This window comes from Anomalospiza imberbis, chromosome 4 (genome assembly GCF_031753505.1).
Source record: "Anomalospiza imberbis isolate Cuckoo-Finch-1a 21T00152 chromosome 4, ASM3175350v1, whole genome shotgun sequence".
In the NCBI taxonomy this organism is placed as follows: domain Eukaryota; kingdom Metazoa; phylum Chordata; class Aves; order Passeriformes; family Viduidae; genus Anomalospiza; species Anomalospiza imberbis.
Window position 1 is genome coordinate 41,029,245 of NC_089684.1, and position 13,375 is coordinate 41,042,619.

Consider the following 13,375-nt stretch of genomic DNA (forward strand, 5'->3'; position numbering starts at 1 on the left):
GAAGGTCAGCATTTCAGCCCCACCCCTCTTACACCCGCCTGGGTACTGAGCTATGGAGGGGTGAGGCTCTGGCCTCGAGGGCTGGCCGCTCTCCTGCTGGTGCCTAAATCAGCTCCCAGCACCAGGGCTCTGTGCCAGCAGGACCCTGTTAGTCATGGACTGCAGGCACGGCTCAGGTGCAGGACGAGGCTGAGAGCAGAGGAAGCTGCCCACACAGACACACAGTGCTGGAGAATGAAGCTGCTTCAGCAAGAGGGCCTTGGCCACTCAAGGACTGTGCAGCCCAGCTTTTAGTTAGATGTCAGAGCACTGATTAAGAGGTGCTCACTTTGGCAAATGTTGTCTTTGTTGTAGGCTCCTTGGCCACCACCATCATCCAGACAACTCGCTGCCCTTCACACACCTACCCAACTTGCTGCTGGGCTCTAAAGCAGCAAAGGGCAGAGGCTCTCACAAACAGCTTTTGATTAAAATAGAAAATAACATCAACTTACATGAAAATATATTTCAGTGCTTGTTTGATATTTTGTTTTTACTCTAATAAAAAGGCAATCATAATCTCTCACAGATTGTTGCTCCCCCCAAAAAAGCAAATCACAATATGCACTGACTGCAAATACCAGATTTAAATATTCAACACAGCTGTACTTGTGGAGAGCTGAGAGAAAATTCCCCTGCTCTCTCTTCCTCCTCATTCAGCAAATCAGGCAGAGGATTTTGAACATAAATTCAGAAAGTATTTTCATAAACAGGATATTTCAGCAGTTAAGACTGAGGTTTTAAGCACTTCTGTCTCTTCATACATTCTCTTCCTATGCCTTGGTGGAAATAAATCAAAATCTTAAGATGCTGCAATAATCTCTAAGAGACGAAACAGATGGAAAAAATAATGGGATAAAGTACCTTATGACTAAGATTTTGGCAACACAAACCCAATGCTTCTGTTCTTTACCTAAATGTTTAGACGTGCAGCAGGCAAAACCAAATTAAAATTGTTTTTGTTTTAAATATGTGGCACATTTTATATAGAGCACACTTTTCATATTACAAAAAAATTACACAGGGAAAAGTGACTCTAATAAAAGAAAGTACTTCAATATTATTCACTAGCTTTTGCCAAAAACCCCCAGAAAGAAAGCAGGCCTTACGTACACGTGCAGACATTGCAGTGCCCCAAGGCCTGCAGCCACAGAGCCCAGCCTCACGCAGAGGGTCCTGAAGGGCTCCTGGTGGAGGGCACTCCCCAGGGGCTGCCACCATGGTCACTCCCCAGGGGCTGCCACCATGGACACTCCCCAAGGGCTCCCACCATGGCCAGTATTGAGCTGCTCGAAAGGAGCCTGGAGCAGCACCAGTTTTTATTCCTTTTACTACCCTGTTTCCCCATTACACAGTTTACCTGTGTTGTCTTACCCCAGTGGCCCTGGTTTTGCCATCCTGATTCCCCCTTTTTGGTATTTATTGGGCATTTTCTCCATCATCTGCCACAGCAGCTGCCCGAGTCTGCATTTTTTTATTTACAAGATTTCTCCACTTCTCACACTGTTACTTTGTTATTGCAGCCACAAGTGAGGGTTAGCCTGGACAGCTTGGACATGACTTGCTCTTTGATTTCTGGATGGTTCCTGCAGTTTCCTGTGTTTCCATTCTGTTTGTGCCACTTTGTGGCCATGTGTCTGGGCACTGTTTGGGTCTCAGCAGCCTCTCTCGCTGCTGTCTCCAAGCTCACATCAGGGCAGGTTGGGTGTGTAACTCTAATGGGTATTATGAGCTTGCAGTGAGATGGATCCACTTGCTGAAGGAAATAAGACTAAAAAATAGCAAAGTACCTACCCAAGGATCCCTGTGTGACCTCAGACCTACAGACTGAAATTCCTGCAGGATGTTTAAAGAGATGCAGCTAATACCTTGAAAGAAATGCATTGTAGGGAACTTGTTTTGACTAAGAACTGGAAAAAAGGAAATTACAATTAGGGCCATGAAAGTCCATACTGATATATAAGTAAACATGTGTGCATGTTTGCATGTAAAATCATGCAGCTTAAAAGCACACACAGCTTTGGGGGTTTTTGGTTACTTGGTTTTAATCTGTTTCAATACATGATCCTCAAACTGGCTTTTCCATAATTGGTTTTAGCTGAGTTATAATGCATTGAATTTAGAAACCTTAAAGCTTCTTCATCCTATGATTTTTTTTTTGGAGATGAATATTATAATACATTTCATTTCATACTGGTAACAAGTGCAAGACTTGAGCTAAATATTTACTGTTAGAAAAACATAATGCTTTTCTTTTAGAAGCAGAGCAGCTACATCATCTATAAATGTTTGGCCTTTCTACTTCAGTATTAATAACCACGTTTTTATGACCTCATTCAAGAAACCCACAAAAGCTGGCTGTTCTTTTTCTATCGTGTTTGTGCCCTTTACATCATTTCCTACCTCTAATAACTAATGATGACAGGTAATTACTTAATAGATGGTGAAAGCTCCTGAACTGCTTTTAAGGACTACTGAGCTGTGCTGCATTTTGGGAGCATTAACTTCTGTCACTTTCCATCTTCCTCGGGTTATTCCAACTTTGTTCAGCCATCATTAAGTATTCAAGGTCCTGAGAGTTTTGTGGGTTTTTTTTTAATTCAGAACTGAGGGTTAGTAACGTGCTACTTCACACCATTGTTATTTCAAATACTTCTCTTTTGTGAGGCCACTCTTAACACTGAGAAACCAGAGCCCTCTCTTCTCCCCGGTGTGATGAGCACAGCAGCCCAGGCAGCCCAGGGCTCTGACCTTTAGTTACCACAGATGCAGATTCTCTCTCTCTCCTGTAGCAACAAACTGTCACATCATTAACAGGAGGCTGGGGGGAAAAAGCCAAACCTTAAAACTTAGAGGGATTGGTCTCATTCATGTCCTTAGGCTGCATTTACATTTTCTCCTGAGTTACACAGGCAGGAGAAATGCCACATCAGAGAGGGCAGAAGTGAGGGATGAAATTCACAGCTGAACACACACAAGAGTTAGTGACCCCCTCTATGCTTCCCTTGCACTTTGGGTAAGTTGCACTTTAACCATGATAAGGGCTGGCCTAATTACTCAAGCTCCACTGTACAACACCAGCAACTCTGCTGCTGCTTTTCCAGTTCTAACAGCTGTGTGTCTGGCTCTGGATGGAAATGCCTGTGAGGAGCTGTGGCTAAAGACACAAAATTGACTAAAAAAAATTACTGCAGCACAAATTAGCAAACACTATGTCTAAAAACAAATAATTCATCTTTATGATTGCTGCTAAAATAAACTCTTGCATTTTGCATAAGACTGTTAAGTTGGAAATAATACACAAATAAAGTCAGTGTGATTTCTTCAGCTTTAGGAACAAACAGCCCTCCTGGTATACAGCTATTGTTACAAGTGATTAGGTTGTACATTTCTCATCTGATACAAAGAGATCTGCACACAGATCACTGGACACACCACAGATGAGCTCTGGTTAAGTATGCCCAGAAGTGTGATTCACTGCTAAAAATAAATGTTCATAATTGATTTGTTACTTAAAATGAAATGGGTAGGTTATATAACAAATGGATTCTAAAGCAGAGGTCGTGAAACCTCTGTTTGAAGTGAATATTGTAAATACCCCTCTCTATTTCTCACCCTCCTGTGTCAGTGTGAGCTCATACTGCTGCACTGTCCATCCCTGAGTGGCATTCAGTGGCACTGCCACCTCCTGGGCGTTTGGTCAGTGATTCACTATTGAACAAACAGCTCCTGAGGTCAAGGAACACACTTGTTCCCACAGCTCAGAGAAGCACATTATGACTTGCTGATTTTCCTTGGCACAGCTCTGCACTGCTCTGAGCACAGGTATCAACCTCCCATTGGTGTGCACCGAACCCCAGTGCCTCCTGCAACTCTGCAGTTTTAGTTGGGATTGAGAAGAAAACTATCCTGATTTGCCCAGTGAGAGCCCAAATGTGACCTCAACTTGTACTTGGTTCAATAATCTCCAGCACATGTAGTAAACTGCTGTTTGGAGGGGATTATGTTCACACACAAAGCAATACTTATAATCATCACCATACAAAAATGGACACCCTAGGTATAAATTTTTGATGTACTAAGCACTTCCTTTGCAATTCCACTGTCATCTGGCATCACTGTTCCACAAATTTAGACTGTTGCTGCACTTTGTACCATGACTCCTTATGATTTAACAAGTCTAAGCAGATACAGCTGATTGTATGAGCCATTTGCATTTTCTGCTCTTTTACAAGATAACAGATACTATCTAAAAACTTTTAAAACAGCACTATCTTTGCACATCTTAATAAATTGTTATGAATAAACAAAATGCTTGGTTATGTTACACTCTAAATTAGCCTGGGCTTTACAAGAGTTTGTAACAGATAAGGGAAAAAAATTAACAAAACTGACCACAAACTAAATACAAGTCTGGGAAGGTTCCATGTGAGAGGAAGCTCCAGAAGTGTCCATGCCTGAAATGCAAGGTAGAGAACTTGTGCCCCAAAAATTCTCCCAAGACACATTTTTTTTCTTTTAAAATAATTTCAGAAATAATTATTTTTATATTTTAAATATGCTGGCAAATCAGGCAAAATCATATAATGAAACTGCATAAAGAGTAGTTAGATGTAATATACATTATTTACTCTTGCAGCCTGAGAACAGAAATGTAGTCCCTCTTACATACCAGATTTTAAAAGCAGAAAGAGAAGACAGATCCTTTCCCTGCCTGAAATAATGTACAAGGGGTGTTGTGTGGAAACAGAGTTCTCCTCATGCTCTTTGAGCCCTCCAAAATGCACTACAAGCAAGCACTTTGCAGGAGGCTCCCTGAAGCTGACAGGGTTAAACCCAGGAATGGTCAATCACCTTAGTTCCAGTCCAGGACTCCCAGTCCCAGCAGGAGCACTGAGCTCATTCCCAGCAAACCACAGGCTTGCCATCAGCCCCAGAGTGCCAGGTCACAGCCATTCCTGAGACACAGCACAACCCTGCAGCATTCCAGCCTTGCCATCCTGGAGAAAAGCCAAACATAGGGAGGAGGGGGAAACAAAGAAGCACCTCTGGTTTAATTAAGGGCTGAAAAGCCACAGGTTTCTTCTGATGCTTGAACTAATCACAATGTAAAATTATCATTTGGTAGGATTTTTAGATTTGCTGCAGTGTCATGGCTCTAGCAGAAAGCACGTACAGGAATGTGTTCTCAAGGTTCTTGGCTAATGGGTTTCTGCATGTCTTTACCATATTTATTTGGATTGAAACAATAATATTAGAACTGCTTCCACAGCCTCTGGGAACTCCAGCATACAACTTGCACTGCAGCAAAACTCTCTCACTACTAAAACAGAACCTCTGGCAATTTGTAATTATAAAAAAGTGTGTTTTCAGAAGGCAAAATAAGCGTGTTGATGGTACCAAACATGACAGCAGGTCAGTTTGGGGACAGTCTGGGGCAAACATCTGGAGAAAACATTAGTAAACAATCCATATCCCCATCACCTGTCCTGCTAAAATTGGTTAAAGCACTGATGGAAGTCATTTCTGAGCCAATGGTCTAATTTATTCTAGAGAGGATAAGGGAGACATGAACACTTGACTGGCAGAGCCCCCACCACATGTTCCAGGACCCTCTGCCCACACCAGGCTTGAAGCAGACTTGGATTTGCTGTCTCCTATCCAAGGACTTCTGGGAAGGGAGAGCAAAGGAAATCTCACCTTACAAAGAGCTGATTGCACTCAAGATCTCTGAACTCAGGGGCCCTCTGGAGTATGCTGGTGCAGAAGTACCCAGGGAGAGCAGGGACAGGTCCTGGGAACCATTTCATCCTGAGAAGGGAGATGGAGATAAAGCCAGTATTCAGGTGGCGTAACAGAAATGAGAGTACAAGGATGGCTATTTTTCATCCTTTGGTTGGAACCAAATAATGCACCAAGTGGATCAGGCCAAACTCAATAGAACCTGTTAAGAATTTTTTCATAATGACCACTGGTGAGTGAGTGTAAGGAAATACTTAAATAATGCTGCTGTGGAAAGGCATCGGAGAAAAATATCAAGCACGTCTGGCAAAGTACAGTGAAAGTTTGCAAATCCAAATGAGGTTGATAGAAGACTGCAAGACTGTGAAATAAACTTTACAGTGTTTAGTCTTCATCCCAATAATCCTCACCAAACAGAGGCTGTGAATCTTCTGCAGACTGGTAGGCTAAGGAGAATAAAATGTTGGTAGTAATATCTGTTTCTTCCACATCTATGTACTCTATTTAATTTTTTTTTAAACTTGACTCCACTCTAGTGGAAGGAAAAATAATTAGTAAGAGGAAAACATCAGCAGAGGTAAAATGAAGACTTGATGGTTAGGCAGCAGCTGCGATTCTGATGGTCTCGTGCACAAACCTACAAGGTTCCTTCAGGAGTTCCACATTGCAACCAACATCTGTAGCTGTGGAGCTCAAGGAATAGCAGGATGGGAAATAAATGATAGGAAGCAAAGAGAACTCATGATATGATGAGTTTACCCCCTTTCCTTTCTCTGTTTAATTTTCTAGGGGTGAAGAGTGACCAAAGAAAAGGTAGAACAGATTGTCATTTATTCTGGCTGGGATTTTTCACAGCTAAAATGAAATGTTTATAAAAGGTACAACATTGTTGTTGCTGTGTCTGCACCAGCCACACAGTCATCTCACTGAACTGCAAACAAGTGCATTTACATTTAAAGAAGCCATCTTTCTTATCCTGCTGGTGTGAAATAACAAGCATATTGGAATGAAATGGCAGTTTTTTATTTCTGAGCACCTGCACGTAACATTACATCTCGAACTCTTAGTCTGTACAGTTAATACTGTCCATCTGATGAAAAGGAAACTCTGGTTTTACTGGCAATAACAAAGAAATTCAGACCAGGATAGTACAATATGTATCTTTGAGAAAGGTCCCAACCATGGATGAGAATTTCTTACTATAGGAAAAGGTTTCTAAAACCTCATTACTGAAAAGAACAGTTATCTTGGAAAAAAGGATCAGACAATTTTCTTTAAAGCTCAGCCATTATGAAGTGTGTTTGGGATTTTCTTAATCCTTGGAAATCCACAGTCTCCTCTAGCAGCTTGGAGCTTTTTTCTCTTTATATTAAGTAAGGACAGATTTTATTACTTATATAAAAGGCCTGTGGAAAGAAAAATCCTGCTTAATTATTCACAGCACATCTTTGAGTACAGAATTCCACAGAGCAACTCTACATTGCTCTGAAAAATGGGAATTGAGTTCTGGGTGCAGTTTACAGACTTGGGCTCTGCTCTAGAGAGATACCTTGAGCAGATAAAGAATTTAATTAAGCTAAATCCTTTGACTTCTGCCCTTGGACTTTGGAACAGGTTGAATGTGATTTCAGGAAAGATCATATCTGAGCTTTGGACTTTCAAAGAACCAAGAAAAACACACATATCTACTTCAAACCTCTCTTTTTGATCTGGAAATACAAACCGTGGCCTGTGCCACCTTGTGAGCAGAGGGAGGGGCACAGGGACACACCTCTGGAAACAGCTGGAGAAGTGTCAGACTTCTGTGCTGCTGAAAATAGCAATACTATTTGCCCAGTGGGTGCTTAATTTTCTTTGAGCAACGCTGTTGTTCTTTAGCTGTCTCTAGCATTTGATTCAGGAAAATTAACTGCTGTGTGGCTGACAGGTGTTTGAGGGAAATAATGGATCGTGATTTGGGGAAAATGATGGATAACATTCTTCACCCATCTACTTAAAGGGCTTTTTCCTCATTAAACATCCATCGCAGGCAAACTGAGTGCACCATGTAATCTTGCAGCTATGCAAGTAAAAGTCACTTTTGGATTGAAACCACATCTCTAAATTGCATGCAGAGGCATGAAGCCATCTACATTGCTAGCTTTATCTTGGGAAAGACAGAGGGACCAGAATGAGAAGTGCAGAATCACTGTATAGAGAGGTGCATTCTGGCTTTCCTGGAGACTGGGGGAAAAGAACCCAGGCTCTTGAACCTCCTTCCTACAGGGAAGTGCTATCTGTGCTGCCTCCTATAGATCTTACCAGTAAACCCAGCCAAAGTCTCTTGCATTTCAAGGATTCTGTTGGGTAACACCACCTGACCCATCAGCAGAGATCAGTTCCTCACCTTCTTGCCCCTGTCCCTTGGTGGTGCCTTTCCTAGACTTGCATTACACTGGGATTTTGGGAAGCTGCAGTTATCCTGTAGCTCTGGGTGGGGGCAGGCTGTAACCCAGTGGGGTCTGGCAATGCTTCCTACCTCCAGAGCCTGAATGAGTAATACTAACACGTTTTTAACTGACCATTGGAGGAGGATACAGCAACAAGTCAGCCATTCCACAATAGCACACAGAAATAATGACCCTAACAGGTTCCTAGCCAGGGAAAGTGCACTTGAAATCTCATGGGAAAATGGGTTCTCTGGGACTGCAACACCCTTCTGCTAATTCAAGGCTCCCAAGACTTAGATCATACTGAGTGAGAGCTTCCAGCATTTTGCCATCCTCTGAACTCAACCAGAGGAGTGACAATACTGGCTTGCCCATTAGCAGGCAGGGCATTTCCCCTCACTGCTCACAGATCAGGTGTCACAAAAATAGATCAGTTCTGAGTGTTTCTCACTGGAGCATCATGTAAACACTTGCAGAAAGGGAGAAGCAGGAAAACCTTGAATCATAAAGAAAAGAATCTGAATAATCACAATCAAGATTTTAAAAACTGTGCTTGCAAATAAGTACAAAGTATTTCCATAGACCCAGGAATTCAGATGATAAGGTGCTCAGAAATGTTCTGCCAGAGGGCTCTGTTTTCCCCTTCAAGAAGTTTTGATCCATCAGCAGCCACATGCCTTAATTTACTGGTTTATGCTAATTTCAGCAACATTTTGCTTCTGATGAGAAAAGTCTAAGTGATCTAAAAATCTATGTGATGTTTCAAAATGAGTTTTCACTTAAAATGTATAATACATAGACGCAAACAGATTTTGGTTTTGTCAAAACTTCTCCGGCAATACAATAACAACAAGAAAATAAGAAAGAGCCATGAAAAGAGAAGAATAAATTGCCACTAAAGGAGACTGGGGCTTGGGGCCATAGAAAACCTTCCCTGTTGTCAGACACCTTCTCCACTGGCCAGGCAACATCAATGCTTGTGGTCAGCACGTAGGGATCAGATGTGCACGTTCTTGATTCTGCCTCACTGAAAGGGAAATGAAGGATTAAATGATCTCTTGAGATAACTTCCAATTACAAATGTCTTTAGTTTAACACTTTCTATAGGAAATAACCAAATCTTGAGTTACTGATTTCACAGACCAGCTCTTTGGACCTACTCCATTCAAACAATGGTGATTACAGAGTATTCTGAAATTTTGTTTCCATATGAGCTGGAGATATTAAAATAGACATGATCAAATTAAATTAGGTTGTATTTACAAGACTGCAGTAAAATAATTGCACTGGCATTAGGAAAACTTTTGGGGAAACCCCCAGGCCAAGCAGGGATGCAGGACTCCCTGACTCTAAATTATCGTGCAGATTTTGATAGTCTGTTTGTAGGTGAATATCACAGCCAGGTCATCAGGAGCAAGTCTCCAACCAGGTTCCAATGAAAGATGCACAGACTTGAACTGATCCTTGCTTCTGATCCCAGTTTTGAACCCGTGGAGTCTTTCAGTGTATGGCTTCAAGCAAACTTGGTGCTGCTCTATGCAACTTTGGATATCAATACTTTTGAGAATGAAAAGGGGAAATTGTCCTTTGACCCTGATTTATGAAATAACTTGCACTCTTTTTAATCCATAAAGAGACCATTCATTTTTGTCTTTTGGAAAAAGCCAATTATGACATTTTTCCAGGGATGCTCTTTCCAAGGAGATTCAGCTACTGCCATCTATTGATTTATACTGTGAAGGGTCACTAACAAAATGCACATCTTCCCTGTACCTTTTCTAAGGGGACTGTAGAATACCAGGGGTGAGAAAAGGACACGAATGGAATGCTTCTCCTTCCCAGCAAGGAAAAGCAGGGATTTGGAACAGGAAGAAAATACCAGGAGGAGTTTGAGGGTGGGGTAAAGGCACACACAGGTTTTATTTTACAGGTAAAGTCTCCAACAAGAAGGGTAATATCCACATGTATGGGGTGATCTGTCACTGACTGACTGCTCTGAAAACCAGTCTGAGATGTGCAGCTGTGTTTTCCTCATTAGCTCATATTTAGATGAGTTGGTTAACATTCAGCTCTTTAACATCAGCCCAACCTCACTGGACATGCAAATCATCCCAGCCTTTGGACAAGAACCTATTTCCAACCATCTGTGGAAGGAAGGCACTGACCTGAACTAATTAAATGAAATTTTTTTTACAGGATGAGACCAAAGCAAGAGATGCACTGACTCGGAATAAGAAGTGAGCTGTGACCTCCAGCAAATCCCTGCCTACATGCCAGGGATCAAACTGCGAGTTGAGGAAAGCAGTTTGGGCAGAGGGAGTCCTTGGGAGTGGAGGAGAAAACTAGGAAGCAGCCAAGGTGGAATTTAGTAATTTCCTGTTGTGTATCCCAGCAAAAGACTGCCATCCCTCAATCCTTCTTTTGCTTTTCCTTGTGCTGAGCAGCAGCCTTTGTCTCCTCCAGTCTGAGAACCAGGGTCTGACATCTGTATAACAGACCTAAGGGCTTTTTCAATGTTATGGCTTTCCTCTTCTCAAATAAACAACTTCCATGAACATTTCTTCTCTCACTGCCACTTTTACCTTTGATCATGCAAAAATAAGAATTTCTCCCTTCTGAAAATGAACTTACCTTGCCTAAACAGAAAAACAGAAATCTGCTTTACTAATTTGTTTTCAGCTGAAATACAAAATATCCACTGCACACTTTCTGCACTATGTCAGCATCTTGCTAATTACTTAACACAGCTTTCTTTTTTTTTTTTTTTTTGAAAATGAGACATAGTGGGGAGAGGCAGAGTCTGTCTTCAGTTACTAATTTCATTTATTATTTATTCAAATTAGCAATACTTTCTAACCCAATACTACAAAAAAAGTGCTCTGGGGTAAATTTGGAAGTCTGCTGTGTTAGGATCCCCTAAGTATAATGGAATTAGAGCCATGCCATGAATGACTAACACTTGAGAAGCAATTATTTCACAACGAGGTGAATTTCCACCTCACAACAGCTGTTTCTCAGGTTTTTGTGTGCTGGTGCTAAGAAGATTAGAGAGATTAAATAAGCATTTATAATTATGGAGGGAAACCAGAGCAGTCTTACTCCTGTCCGAGGCTTCTGGGCTGGGGATGTCGAGGCTGGAAAGTGACGGAGGCCTGAGGGCTCCCTGTGTCCCCTGGACCAGGCTCTTCAGAGCTTCTTGATCCCCTTGGCCATGGTCAGGCTCTCCTGGATGAGAAGACCACTGCAGTGCAGTGTGGCCCAGCCATGATGGACACTAAGAAAATGAAGGGAATTCGCATTAACAAGCCAGTTAGCTGCTCTGTTAGAGAGTGCTAGAGGCATGGACATCCCATCTGATGTCAAGACTATTCCTCAGGGAATTACAACCACCTACTGCCTAACAGGAATACACAAGTCATAGGCATTGTTACCTGCTTTTTACCCTGGTTTTTATTTATACTAATTGCAGTACTTTGACAATGAGTCAATAGCTGAGTCACGGCTCCCAAAGCTCCTGGGTTTCCTTGTGTGAAACACATGAATAAAAAGAAACAGTTCTTTGTTGCTGTTTGCATCTTCACTAAAATACTATGCAAGTACAATAGATCTTTTCCACTTGAAAACAGAGCTCCACACTTCTGGGGTGCCATTCCCATTCCAAGGACTGCAGGCTCACCACAGGCCCCTTCCTCCTCTCATTACTACCCTGTATCCCTTTCCAAACAGCAGTTACACTAGTTACTGTTGTAACAGCCTACACACAATCTGCTGAGAATAAATATCCATGTAATGAGCTGAAATTATATGGTAATTTCTTAATTCAAAATAATTACATGGCTATTTGGGCCCTACAAAGTAAGGTATTACTTATTCAGCCCAAACAAATTGCTGTTTGCCCAGGTTTTGAACTCTGGTAAACAGCAGTGCAGCAGTCATCTGCATACTGAATCCTGAGACTATTTTGTGTTAGATGTTTACTTACAGAATTGGAAACAAATATTTGTCAAGGCAACAAGCAGCTTTTAGCATAACCAGGGGAAAAAAAAACAAACCAGAAAGCCCTTGGAAACAGGAGTGAAAACACGGCCAAGTCAGAGTGCTACAAGGGCACCAGCTGGCTCCAAGTCACCAAATGCCCTCTAAAACATCTCCCAAGCTTGAAAACGTTAGATAAGGGGATGGGAATAGTTTAGCTTATTTTGGCTTGGCATTTGTGTCTGAGTTGAGTGCCTATCTCCCTGTGTCACCTGAAGATACAGATGGGAAAGCCACCACAGGAATGAAGATGGAAGGAAGAAAGGAAAGGAAGAGTGAGGCCAGACAGATCTTCAAGCCCTTGATTTCAGCCAGCTCTCCTCGAGTCAACAGAAAATCTTCCACTGGCTTTGGTGAGGGCTGAGCAAGCCTAGATTTCAGAGCATTAATGAAAGATTTAAAAATCATCTCGTGGGCACTAGCAGAAGGCTCTCCATGAATGTGACTAATGCAAGCTGGAATCATCACTATTGGCTTCTCAGAGGTAATTCCCTGCTCTCTGAGACTGCCAACAGCACTGATAACCAAGGACTTGGAACTGGACTCGTGCTGCTTGGTGGAGGAAGGCAGAGCCCTTCAACAGCCAGAGTGGGGATCAAGTACCTCACAAACACCACTGAGTGAGGCACACCAATGGACTACTGTGAGTGGGCTACTCTTCTGAGATGATGAAATATTTGGGCCTGGAATGGAATTTAAATCCACACTTGACTTTCTACTCTTCTATTACACAGCTGCACTTCAAACACACTACGTTGAGTTTCATACCTGTATTTCTATTTTTGGAGTTGCTGATTTAAAGAAGTGGACATAGATGAAAGATCTGCATGCCATTTCCTACTTCCAGGGAAAAAAAAAATAAAATCAACTGAAATCTGGTCTGTCCTGATTAAGTACAACTTGGGCGAGAAATAAAACTGAGTAGCCAATGTTTCCACTTAAAAAACCAAACAGACTAGAAAAGCAAGATGTTCAGAGGCTCTCAGATTACAACAAAATAATATCTACCCTGTTTTAACAAGGATTTACATCTTACAACAGGGTGGTCCAAAGGGTATGAGCAGAACCACTGTTTGGCTTCCAGAAGCATTTCACATCTGCTAAGAGCCATCTGATGTTCTAAACATTCA

The 13,375-nt window shown here is 41.9% G+C and overlaps 1 long non-coding RNA gene across 1 annotated transcript; it reads right to left on the reverse strand.

Annotated features, from left to right (window-relative positions):
- Positions 1-1,404: 1,404 nt before the first annotated feature.
- Positions 1,405-9,448, reverse strand: LOC137472690 (uncharacterized). Its single transcript, XR_010998371.1, has 3 exons — positions 9,159-9,448; positions 5,740-5,850; positions 1,405-1,795 (listed from the first exon to the last, which is right to left on the reverse strand). It is a non-coding gene; the product is annotated as an uncharacterized lncRNA (long non-coding RNA).
- Between the last annotated feature and the right edge of the window lie 3,927 nt (positions 9,449-13,375).